The sequence below is a fragment of the Arachis ipaensis genome, chromosome B10 (assembly GCF_059453495.1).
Source record: "Arachis ipaensis isolate K30076 ecotype BB chromosome B10, ASM5945349v1, whole genome shotgun sequence".
Lineage (NCBI taxonomy): Eukaryota > Viridiplantae > Streptophyta > Magnoliopsida > Fabales > Fabaceae > Arachis > Arachis ipaensis.
Genome location: NC_142435.1, coordinates 2653003 through 2665487, shown reverse-complemented (window position 1 = coordinate 2665487; position 12485 = coordinate 2653003).

The following is a 12485-nucleotide window of genomic DNA, read 5'->3' as shown; positions in this document are numbered from 1 at the left end:
GTAGAATCTCATAATTACCTTCATAAAACACTTAGGGAGTGGTAAGAACATATTAGTGAGGCAAAGATGAAGGAAAGATAAGAAGTTAAAGAAAAGATAAAAACCAAAGAAAATTCTATAAAGTTTTAATGACAAAATCAAACAGAGATTAGCGAACGAACTAGGGCAACATAGTTAGTACTTGAGTTGCGCCTAAGGTTAGGTATTATATGAAAAGTTAAATTGTCTCAGTATAGACTTAATGAACCTATACTTGGGACAAGCTAACTATTCATACCGAAATTTACATAAGCTTTAAATACATACGTTAAGGAGAGAAAAGAGTAACCAGAGTAGAGTAAAGAGATCAAGAGATATTTGTTTATTTGTTGCATTACGGAAGCTCCAGATATACTTGTATGATCATCTACTGCATTGAGGCAGTTAGATAGATTGTGGTGCGACCACTGAGAACGCTTTCCTACGGTACAGATCCATATTTTAATTCTGTAAGGCAGATGGGTTATTTCCTGCTACAGAAGTACCGTGACCACCAGTTCCATTTCTGTAGTGGCAGAGGGGTTATTTCCTATATACAGAAGGTGTGTAGGCATACATCCCTGCAGTGGCAGATGTGTTATTTCCTGCGTGCAGTGGACCCTGTGGTGGCAGAGGGGTTATTTCCTGTACACAGGGGTATAGCCAACTGGAAAGCCATACCCGTTTCAGCTGCTTCGGGTTACATCGGGCGCGGGTAGAAATCGACAGATGAGCTCATTACCTGCACTAGGGCTAGACATGCATCATACTTGGTTGTGCATTTGCTCTGTTATGATTGTTGTTTGAATGTAAGCTTTCTTTGTTTGTATTCTATTCACTGTGTCTGTATTTTACTTTCTTGTATTCTTCTATTTGTGTTCTATTTTCTGTTTGCTCTATTTTCTCTATTTATCTGTTTACTGCTTCTCTGTATTCTGCTATTAGTCTGCTAAGCAACACAGAATTAATGAACTTAACTAATAACCCGACCCTACTAAGAACTCCCCAGTTCTTACCCCTTCTCTCTCCCTTCCCCCTTCAGATGGAAGCTTGGGTACCCTTCCGTAGTTCGCTGATGACCGTTCATAAAGAGGATTCCACTCCAGGTAGTCTTCTGAGTCTAGGGTGAATCCCGTTCTCTGTTCATATGTATATACGGTGAGACCAGCCAACGTCTACACCCCCTTTGTAGGCGAACTTTAACCTAAATCCTATGTACGAAACTCTTGTTATGTCGCTACTTGATGAGGTACTGGAGTGACGTCATATGGCAATGTCTGATCGTGCAGAGGAGTAGTAGATGATGTTCCACCTTTTGATGAATTTCCACCTGACTTGAGTTTTGAAGACTTAGAACGTACTTTCCCTCAGTTTAGTAGTTTAGAGGGACTAGGTGAGTATAGAGTCTAGGCTAGCCTGGGTGCCAGCTTAGGGACTTCTTGAACAGGTCAGGGCCTGGGATGTTATATGTATATATATGTATATGGTTATTATCTAGCTATATCTAGGGGTGTTCTAACTAAAAGTCTATACTCTAATAAAGGCTAAATCACCGAATGTTGTCAACTACTTGTGATGTATGTATGTGTGGTTGTTTATAACTATTTTATCTGTTATTACTTGTGAATTGATTATGAATGATTCTGTTTGTTAATCCAAACATTTTCAAAAAAAAAGGTGCCTCGCAAAATAACTACGTTTTTAACAGCGAATCGGGCTCATATAATAAATAATAGATAATAATTAGGAAGACAAGTTGGTAACGCTCAGTTTCCGGTATGATCTAGACATACTGAAAATTGGGTCGTTACAATTTGGTATCAGAGCAGTTCGTTCCCAATAGAGCCTGGGGAGTGGACTGACTATGCTTCATTGCATACTCTGCTTGTGTGTCTCATGCTTATAGGATATCTATGTGATATAAGTTGCATGATTGTCGGTGTGTAACCATTTTTGAGACTATTCACATTCTACCTGAAATATTAAGACTGATCACCTTAATATTGAATGTGGGATGTGAACAGGACTCTGATGGCTACACGGAGACAAAGACGTGGTATACAATAGGAGAGTTCGGGAGATACCCCTATGAGGAGCGCATAGGCTTTTATAGCTGCGACTCATTCCATGGCTAAAGCTATGCGTGATACGGCAAATGCAATTACTCGGGTAGTTAATCATTTAGGGGAAAAGAACGATGAGCGTAGTGGTGAGTGCAATAACGAGCATGGAGAGAATAGTAATGCAGATGCACTGAATAATGCGAGACCTATGACCTTGGTTACTTCTTAGGAGATTTTAATATGCTCAAAGTGCGGAAAGAATCATGGCAACAGGCCCTGTTCGCTTGGTACTGGCAAATGCTATTGTTGTAACAATATTAGGCATAAGGAAAAACATTGTCAAATGGTAAAGAAGGGAAAACCAAAGTTGGATAACCAAAACCTGTTGAAGGGGGACTGTGAGATGCAGATGGCAGCAATAACAATGGGTCATCAGGATTGACCACCAAGGAATTCTAGCAATCATCAGTTCGCTGGTCGGAGGGTGCATTTCAAAGTGCATGGTGTACCACACTGAAGAAACCCACAAGCTGGTAACATTCCTGCTTGCCCTACAGGTGGAAATGGAGGTAGAATGAGGCAGAATAAGGGTAAGCAACCCCAACAGACACCAACAACTTCTACTTGTAGACGCTGTGGAAAAGATCATGGTAATAGACCTTGCCTATATGGAACAAACGTTTGCTTTATTTGTGAGGAACCTGGACATATGGCTAGGAACTGTAAGAAGAGAATGATCCAACAGCTAACCGAGACCCAACAACAAGGTCGAGTGCTTGCTATGATTGCTGATGATACTATGCAATCAAACGCCCTGATCCAAGGTCAGTTTTATATCAAAAATCGATTTCAAACTGTACTGTAAGATTCGGGTGCATCGCATTCCTTTATTTATTTATGTTTTTTTAAATTGTTGCTCGTAAGTTAGGACTAGATTTCTCTGAATTGAACTTTGATATAATTGTCCATACACCTGCATTCCAAAATGCTTTGACCATTTTAGTCTGCCTGCTTGTACCATTTGTTATTAGGAATAGGACTTTTATACATGATCTAATATATTTGCCTCTATGTGGTTTAGAAGTTATCCTAGGACTAGATTGGTTATCTAAGTATCATGTTTTTCTTGATTGCTTTGAAAGAAGTGCTGTTATTTCATCTGATAGTTTAGATATTAAACCATTTCTGTCCCATACCTTATACCTAAATTTCGTAAGAGTTACCTTAAATGGGAGTGATTGTGAGGGATACGTCTTGTTAGCGGCTAGCTCGAATGATAGTGAATTAAGCCTGGAACGGATCCGAGTGGTAAAGAAATATCCTGATGTTTTCCGGACGACATACCTGAGTTTCCTCCTCAGTGAGAGATAGATTTCAGCATTGATCTAGTACCTGAAACCGGTCCAACTTCCACAGCACCGTACCGGATATCATCATTAGAACTTGCAGAGTTAAAGAAGCAGTTGGGATAAGTATTTGCTGTTGATCGAGTTCTTCTACAATAATAATTACCAACAAAGTACCGGGATAGCACCATATGAAGCTCTCTACGGATGGAGATGTCAGACACCATTGTGTTGAAATGACGATGGAGAAGCTAGTGTCTTAGGTCCAGACATAATGCGAGAAATTACTGAGAAGATAAAGGAGATTCGTCAGAAGATCCAGACAGCACAAAGCCGTCAAAAGAACTATGCCGATAATAGACGTAGACCCTTAGAGTTTATTGAGGGAGACCATGTCTTTCTAAAAGTAACCCCGACCACTGGAATAGGTAGAGCCCTTAAAGACTAAAAAGCTTAACCCTCGATATATAGGACCTTCCCAAATACTTAAAAGAGTTAGTCCAGTAGCTTATCAAGTAGCCCTTCCTCCATACCTGTCGAACCTTCATGGTGTTTTTTATGTCTCACAACTTAAGAAATATATTCCCAAAGAGAATCACATTTTACAACCAGAGACAGTACAGTTACGAAACAATTTGACATATCAAGCATCACCAGTTCAAATCGTAGAAAGAAGTGATAAGCAGCTAAGAGGCAAAACTGTTCGTTTAGTCAAAGTTATTTAGGGACAAAGAGGAGAAGAAAAGCACACTTGGGAATTGGAAGATAAGATGAGATCTGATCACCCGCATCTGTTCTCAGGTAACTGAAATTTTGAAGACAAAAATTTTTTTTAGGAGGGTAGAATGTAACAACCCCGATTTTTTGAGTATGTGAGATCTTTTTTGAAAGTACGGATTTCTCCGGAAGATCAGTGTTCATACCCTGGGTCGAGATGACCGAGTCGGGATGTTCAGTAGCAAAGCGACCGACCTCTTTAGGTCAAGCGGACCGGCCTCTTTACGAAGAAGTCGGCCAAAACGACAGGAAAAGCCCAAAGAAGGGCCCAACTCAAGGAATACGACCCAGATCCAAAAGGCGCCCCAAGACGATTGATGAGCGGATATTTTATACGCTTTTTGGGGTTAATTTCATATAGTTTTTAGGATGTTTTAGTTAGTTTTTAGTTTAATTCTATTAGTTTTTAGGAAAAATTCATATTTCTGGACTTTACTATGAGTTGTGTGTTTTTCTGTAATTTCAGGTATTTTTCTGACTGAAATTGAGGGAGCTGAGCAAAAATCTGATTCAGGCTGAAAAAGGACTGCTGATGCTGTTGGATTCTGACCTCCCTGCACTCAAAGTGGGATTTTCTAGCGCTACAGAACTTGGAATGGCGCGCTTCCAATTGCATTGGAAAGTAGACATCCAGGGCTTTCCAGCAATATATAATAGTCCATACTTTTCACGAGGATAGACGACGTAAACTGGCGTTCAACGCCAGTACTCTGCCCAATTCTGGCGTCCAGCGCCAGAAAAGGATCAAAAGTTGGAGTTCAACGCCAGAAACAGCCTTATGCACGTGAATTGCTTAAGTCTCAGCCCCAGCACACACCAAGTGGGCCCAGAAGTGGATCTCTGCACCATCCATCATAGTTTACTCATTTTTTGTAAACCTAGGCTACTAGTTTAGTATTTAAACAACTTTTAGAGACTTATTTTGGGGCTCATGACATTTTAGATCTGAACTTTGTACTCTTTGATGGCATGAGTCTCTAAACTCCATTGTTGGGGGTGAGGAGCTCTGCTGTGTCCCGATGAATTAATGCAAGTATTTCTGTTTTCCATTCAAACACGCTTGTTCCTATCTAAGATGTTCATTCGCGCTTAACTGTGATGAAGGTGATGATCTGTGACACTCATCACCTTCCTCAAACCATGAACGTGTGCCTGACAACCACCTCCGTTCTATATCCGATTGAATGAGTATCTCTTAGATCTCTTAATTAGAATCTTCGTGGTATACGCTAGAACTGATGGCGGCATTCATGAGAATCCGGAAAGTCTAAACCTTGTCTGTGGTATTCCGAGTAGGATTCAATGATCGAATGACTGTGATGAACTTCAAACTCACGAGTGCTGGGCGTAGTGACAGGCGCAAAAGGATAGCAGATCCTATTCCGGTATGACTGAGGACCTGCAGATGATTAGCCGTGCGGTGACAACGCACTTGGAATCTTTTCACTGGAAGGATGGATGGTAGCCATTGACAACGGTGATCCACCTACACACAGCTTGCCATAGGAGGATGTGCGTGCGTGAATCAGAAGACAGAGGAAAGCAGAGATTCAGAAGACAAAGCATCTCCAAAACTCCAACATATTCCCCATTACTGCATAACAAGTAACCTTTAATTTATGCTCTCCTGGTTATTCACCATTCAACTGATAAACATAATTGGCTTCCTGACTAAGATTTACAAGATAACCATAGATTGCTTCAAACCAACAATCTCCGTGGGATTCGACCCTTACTCACGTGAGGTATTACTTGGACGACCCAGTGCACTTGCTGGTTAGTGGTACTAGTTGTGAAAAGTGTGATTCATAATTAGTGCACCAAGTTTTTGGCGCCGTTGCCGGGGATTGTTCGTGTTTGGACAACTAACGGTTTATTTTGTTGCTTAGATTAGGAAAAATTTCTTTTTTTTTGTTTAGAGTCTCTTATTAGTGTTGTGTTAAAGTTTTAGAATCCTTATTTTCTTTTTAAAATCTTTTTCAAAAATATTTTTCCATTAAATCCTGTGCCAAACTTTAAGTTTGGTGTTTCCTTGTTGATTTTTCTGTGTTTTTCAAAAATTTTAGTTTGGTTTTCTAAAAATTTTAAGTTTGGTGTTCTTCCTCCATGTTCTTGTGTTCTTGTGAATCTTCAAAGTGTTCTTGAGTTTTCCCTGTGTCTTGATCTTAAAATTTTTAAGTTTGGTGTTCCTTGGTGTTTTTCCCTCCAAAATTTTCGAAAATAAGGAGCCTCAGATCTAAAAAATTTTAAATCATGTGCTATCTTATTGTTTTTCTCTCTCTCCTTTAAAAATTCAGATTTTTATTTCAAAATTTAAAACCTTTTTCAAAAAAAAAAAAAAATCATCATATCCTTTTCAAAATTTCCTAACCAATTTCTCTCTCTTCACTTTTTCGAAAATCCTTCACTCATTTTTATTTATTTTATTTTAATTTATTTTATTTTCGAAATAAATAAATAAATAAATAAATAAAAATATTTTTTCTATTTTACATCATCACCCTTTCTCCATCATGGACCTAAGCGGAAATGAACAGTCCAGGAGGACTCTGGGGTCATATTCTAACCCCTCTACTGCTTCATATGGGAGTAGCATCTGCATACCCTCCATTGGAGTCAGTAGCTTTGAGTTGAATCCTCAGCTCATTATCATGGTGCAGCAAAATTGCCAGTATTCCGGTCTTCCACAGGAAGAACCTACAGAGTTTCTGGCACAGTTTCTACAGATTGCTGACACAGTACATGATAAAGAAATAGATCAGGATGTCTACAGACTATTACTGTTTCCATTTGCTGTAAAAGATCAAGCTAAGAGGTGGTTAAATAACCAACCTAAAGCCAGCATAAGGACATGGAAACAGCTGACAGAAAAATTCCTGAATCAGTATTTCCCTCCAAAAAGGATGACACAGCTAAGGCTAGACATCCAAGGCTTCAAGCAAGGAGATAATGAATATCTTTATGATGCCTGGGAGAGATACAGAGAGATGCTACGAAAATGCCCCTCTGAAATGTTTTCAGAGTGGGTTCAGTTAGACATCTTCTACTATGGGCTTGTAGAAGGAGCTCAGATGTCTCTAGATTACTCAGCTGGTGGATCTATCCACATGAGAAAGACAATTGAAGAGGCTCAAGAGCTCATTGATACAGTTGCCAGGAATCAGCATCTGTACCTAAGCAGTGACCCTTCCATGAAAGAAGAGGTTAAAACAGCAACTGCTGAACTCAGTCCTGTAAAACAAGCTGCTGAATTCAATCAGCAATTGGACTTCCTAACAAAGCAGTTAGCCGAATTCAAAGATAGACTACAAGAGACAAGGATGGCTAATATACACATGGAAGAACAGTTTAAGCAAACAAAGCAGCAGCTGTCAAGGCAAATAACAGAAGAATGCCAAGCAGTTCAATTAAGAAGTGGGAAAACATTAAGTACCCCACCTCAAGGCAGCAAGAAGCTAAGAAATGAGAAAACCACCCAAAATTCACCTGAGGACAGTAAGAGCCCAGGGAAAAATAATTCTGGAACTAAAATGCCAGAAATTTGGTGGAAGGCTGGCGCTGAACGCCCAGACCATGCTCAGGACTGGCGTTCAACGCTAGAAACAAGGCAAAATTGGCGTTCAATGCCAGAAATGGGCAAGGATCTGGCGTTGAACACCCAAAATGGACAGGATCTGGCGCTGAACGCCCAAAATGGGCACAGTTCCGGCGTTCAGACGCCAGGAACAGACCAGGAGTTGGCGTCCAACGTCACTCCAACGTCTAACTCTAGCACTCAGTTGCCAGTGAGGGATCAGACACACACAAATGCTGATAACAACCCCTCTAAAAAGGCTTCTTCAACCACTTCTGTAGGCAATAAACCTACAGCAACTAAGGTTGAGGAATATAAAGCCAAGATACCTTATCCTCAAAAACTTCGGAAAGAGGAGCAGGATAAGCAATTTGCTCGCTTTGCAGATTACCTCAGGACTCTTGAGATAAAGATTCCATTTGCAGAAGCACTTGAGCAAATACCTTCTTATGCCAAGTTCATGAAAGAGATCTTGAGTCATAAAAGGGATTGGAGAGAAACAGAAAGAGTTCTCCTCACTGAAGAATGCAGTGCAGTCATTCTGAAGAGCTTTCCTGAAAAGCTTAAAGACCCTGGGAGCTTTCTGATACCATGCATATTAGAAGGTAACTGCACCAAGACAGCTTTATGCGATCTTGGGGCAAGCATCAACCTAATACCTGCATCCACTATCAGAAAGCTTGGTTTAACTGAAGAAGTTAAACCAACCTGGATATGTCTCCAACTTGCTGATGGCTCCACTAAATACCCATCAAGCGTGATTGAAGACATGATTGTCAGAGTTGGGCCATTCGCCTTTCCCACTGACTTTGTTGTGCTGGAAATGGAGGAGCACAAGAGTGCTACTCTCATTCTAGGAAGACCCTTCCTAGCAACTGGACGAACCTTCATTGATGTCCAACAGGGGGAAATAACCCTGAGAGTCAATGATGATGAGTTTAAGTTGAATGCTGTCAAAGCCATGCAGCATCCAGACGCATCAACAGACTGCATGAAAGTCGATCTTATTGACTCTTTGGTAGAAGAGATCAATATGGCTGAGAGTCTCGAATCAGAGTTGGAAGACATCTTTAAAGATGTTCAGCCTGATTTGGAGGATTCAGAGGATATGAAAGAGCCTCTGAAATCTCTTCTGAAAGAGGAAAAACCTCCTAAACCTGAGCTCAAGCCATTACCACCATCCTTGAAATATGCATTTCTAGGAGAAGGTGACACTTTTCCAGTGATCATAAGCTCTGCTTTAAATTCACAGGAAGAGGAAGCACTGATCCAAGTGTTAAGGACACACAAGACAGCTCTTGGGTGGTCCATAGGTGACCTTAAGGGCATAAGCCCAGCTAGATGCATGCACAAAATCTTATTGGAGGATAATACCAAACCAGTGGTTCAACCACAGAGGCGGCTAAATCCAGCCATGAATGAAGTGGTGCAGAAAGAGGTCACCAAATTACTAGAGGCTGGGATTATTTATCCTATTTCTGATAGCCCCTGGGTGAGCCCTGTCCAAGTCGTCCCAAAAAAGGGAGGCATGACAGTGATTCATAATGAAAAAAATGAACTGGTTCCTACAAGAACAGTTACAGGGTGGCGCATGTGTATTGACTACAAAAGGCTCAATACAGCCACCAGAAAGGATCATTTCCCTTTACCATTCATAGACCAGATGCTAGAAAGACTGGCAGGTCATGAGTATTACTGCTTTTTGGATGGCTACTCAGGCTATAACCAGATTGCAGTAGATCCCCAGGATCAAGAGAAAACAGCATTCACATGTCCATCTGGAGTGTTTGCTTATAGAAGGATGCCATTTGGGCTGTGTAATGCGCCTGCAACCTTCCAGAGATGCATGCTCTCTATTTTCTCTGATATGGTGGAAAAATTTCTGGAAGTCTTCATGGATGACTTCTCAGTATATGGAGACTCATTCAGCTCCTGTCTTGATCACCTGAAACTTGTTCTGAAAAGATGCCAAGAGACCAACCTAGTTTTAAACTGGGAAAAATGTCACTTCATGGTGACTGAGAGGATTGTCCTTGGGCATAAAATCTCAAACAAGGGAATAGAGGTGGATCAAGCAAAAATAGAGGTAATTGAAAAATTACCACTAGCTACCAATGTTAAGGCAATCAGAAGCTTTTTGGGGCATGCAGGATTCTATAGGAGGTTTATAAAGGATTTTTCAAAAATCGCAAAACCTCTAAGCAATCTGCTAGCTGCTGACACACCATTTGTGTTTGACACAGAGTGCCTGCAGGCGTTTGAAACGCTGAAAGCTAAGCTGGTCACAGCACCAGTTATTTCTGCACCAGACTGGACATTACCATTTGAGCTAATGTGTGATGCCAGTGATCACGCCATTGGTGCAGTGTTGGGACAGAGGCATGACAAGCTTCTGCACGTCATTTATTATGCTAGTCGCATTTTAAATGATGCCCAAAAAAATTACACAACCACAGAAAAAGAATTACTTGCAGTGGTTTATGCCATTGAGATCATACTTAGTAGGATCAAAAGTGATTGTGTATACTGACCATGCTGCTCTTAAATATCTACTCACAAAGCAGGATTCAAAACCCAGGCTCATCAGATGGGTGTTGCTTCTCCAAGAGTTTGATATAGAAATAAGAGACAGAAAAGGGACAGAGAACCAAGTGGCTGATCATCTGTCCCGGATAGAGCCAGTAGAAGGGACGCCCCTCCCCTCTCTTGAGATCTCTGAGACTTTTCCGGATGAGCATTTATTCGCCATTCAGGAAACACCATGGTTTGCCGATATTGCAAATTATAAAGCTGCAAGGTTCATACCCAAGGAGTACAACAGTATACAAAAGAAGAAATTAATCACTGATGCAAAGTACTACTTGTGGGATGAACCTTATCTCTTTAAGAGATGTGCAGACGGAATAATCCGTAGGTGTGTGCCTAGAGAAGAAGCACAGAGAATCCTATGGCACTGCCATGGATCTCAATATGGAGGCCATTTCGGAGGTGAGCGAACAGCCACCAAGGTCCTCCAATGTGGCTTCTATTGGCCCACACTCTATAGAGATTCCCGAGAGTTTGTACGTAACTGTGACAGTTGCCAAAGAGCTAGTAATCTGCCTCATGGTTATGCCATGCCTCAACAAGGAATCTTGGAGATTGAGTTGTTTGACGTATGGGGAATTGACTTCATGGGACCTTTCCCACCATCATACTCAAACACTTATATTCTGGTGGCAGTTGACTATGTATCAAAATGGGTTGAGGCCATTGCCACACCCACCAATGATACTAAAACAGTGCTGAAGTTCCTCCAGAAATATATCTTTAGCAGGTTTGGCGTCCCTAGAGTACTAATTAGTGATGGGGGCACTCACTTCTGCAATAAACAGCTTTACTCTGCCATGGTTCGGTATGGAATTCGCCATAAAGTGGCCACTCCATATCATCCACAAACTAATGGGCAAGCTGAAGTCTCTAACAGAGAATTAAAGAGAATCCTAGAACGGACAGTAAGTACCCGTAGAAAGGATTGGGCACGGAGCTTGGATGATGCTCTGTGGGCTTACAGAACAGCATTCAAGACCCCTATAGGGACCTCTCCATACCAACTTGTGTATGGTAAGGCATGTCACCTGCCCGTGGAACTGGAACATAAAGCCTACTGGGCAACCAGATTCCTTAACTTTGATGCCAAATTAGCAGGAGAAAAAAGATTGCTCCAGCTAAATGAGCTAGAGGAATTCAGATTCACAGCTTTCGAAAATGCCAAGCTTTATAAAGAGAAATAAAAAAAGTGGCATGACAGAAAGCTGTCATCTAGAATCTTTGAACCAGGACAGAAGGTTCTACTGTTCAACTCTAGACTCAGGCTATTCCCCGGGAAATTGAAATCCTGGTGGAGGGGACCATACGTGATTACAAGTGTATCACCATATGGTTATGTGGAGCTTCAAGATATTGATTCTGATAAGAGGTTCATTGTCAATGCACAGAGAATCAAGCATTATCTTGAAGGCAACGTTGAGCAAGAATGCTCAAGGCTGAAGCTAGATTAAAAGCTCAGCAAAGTCCAGCTAAAGACAATAAAGAAGCGCTTGCTGGGAGGCAACCCAGCCATGGGGCATCAATTCTCTGAGCATTTTGCCCTATTTTTATTTTTATTTGTTTATATAAAGTTCCCTGACACTAAGGTAAATCATTATTTTCATAAATCCACAGGGTTACAGAAAGAATCTGCACACAAAACAGAGATAGGGAGCTCACTGGCAAGAAAACGCCAGTGAAGGCCATTTTGGGCGTTCAACGCCCAAAATGGGCATCCAGTGGGCGCTGAACGCCAGTAAGGATAGCTATCTGGCATTCAACGCCAGAAAAGGGCAGCAACTGGGCGTTGAACGCCCAGGATAGCAGCAATTGGGCGTTGAACGCCCAAAACAGGCAGTGTTTGGGCGTTCAAACGCCAGGATGGCAGGGAGGAGCCAAATTCATTTTTCCACACATTTTTCCATTCTAATTTCAAATTTTATGTTTCAATGCATGATTTTTACATAAACATGTTAAGAACCCTGATTTCTAAAATCCCCAATTTCTAAAAATCCTACTTCAAAAATATCAAATATATCTTAATCCATAAGCACAAACCCTCTTTGCAAATTCAATCCAACTCTTTTCAAATCTTTTCTAAAAACAAATCTATCTTTTTCACTCTAAAATCTTTTCAAC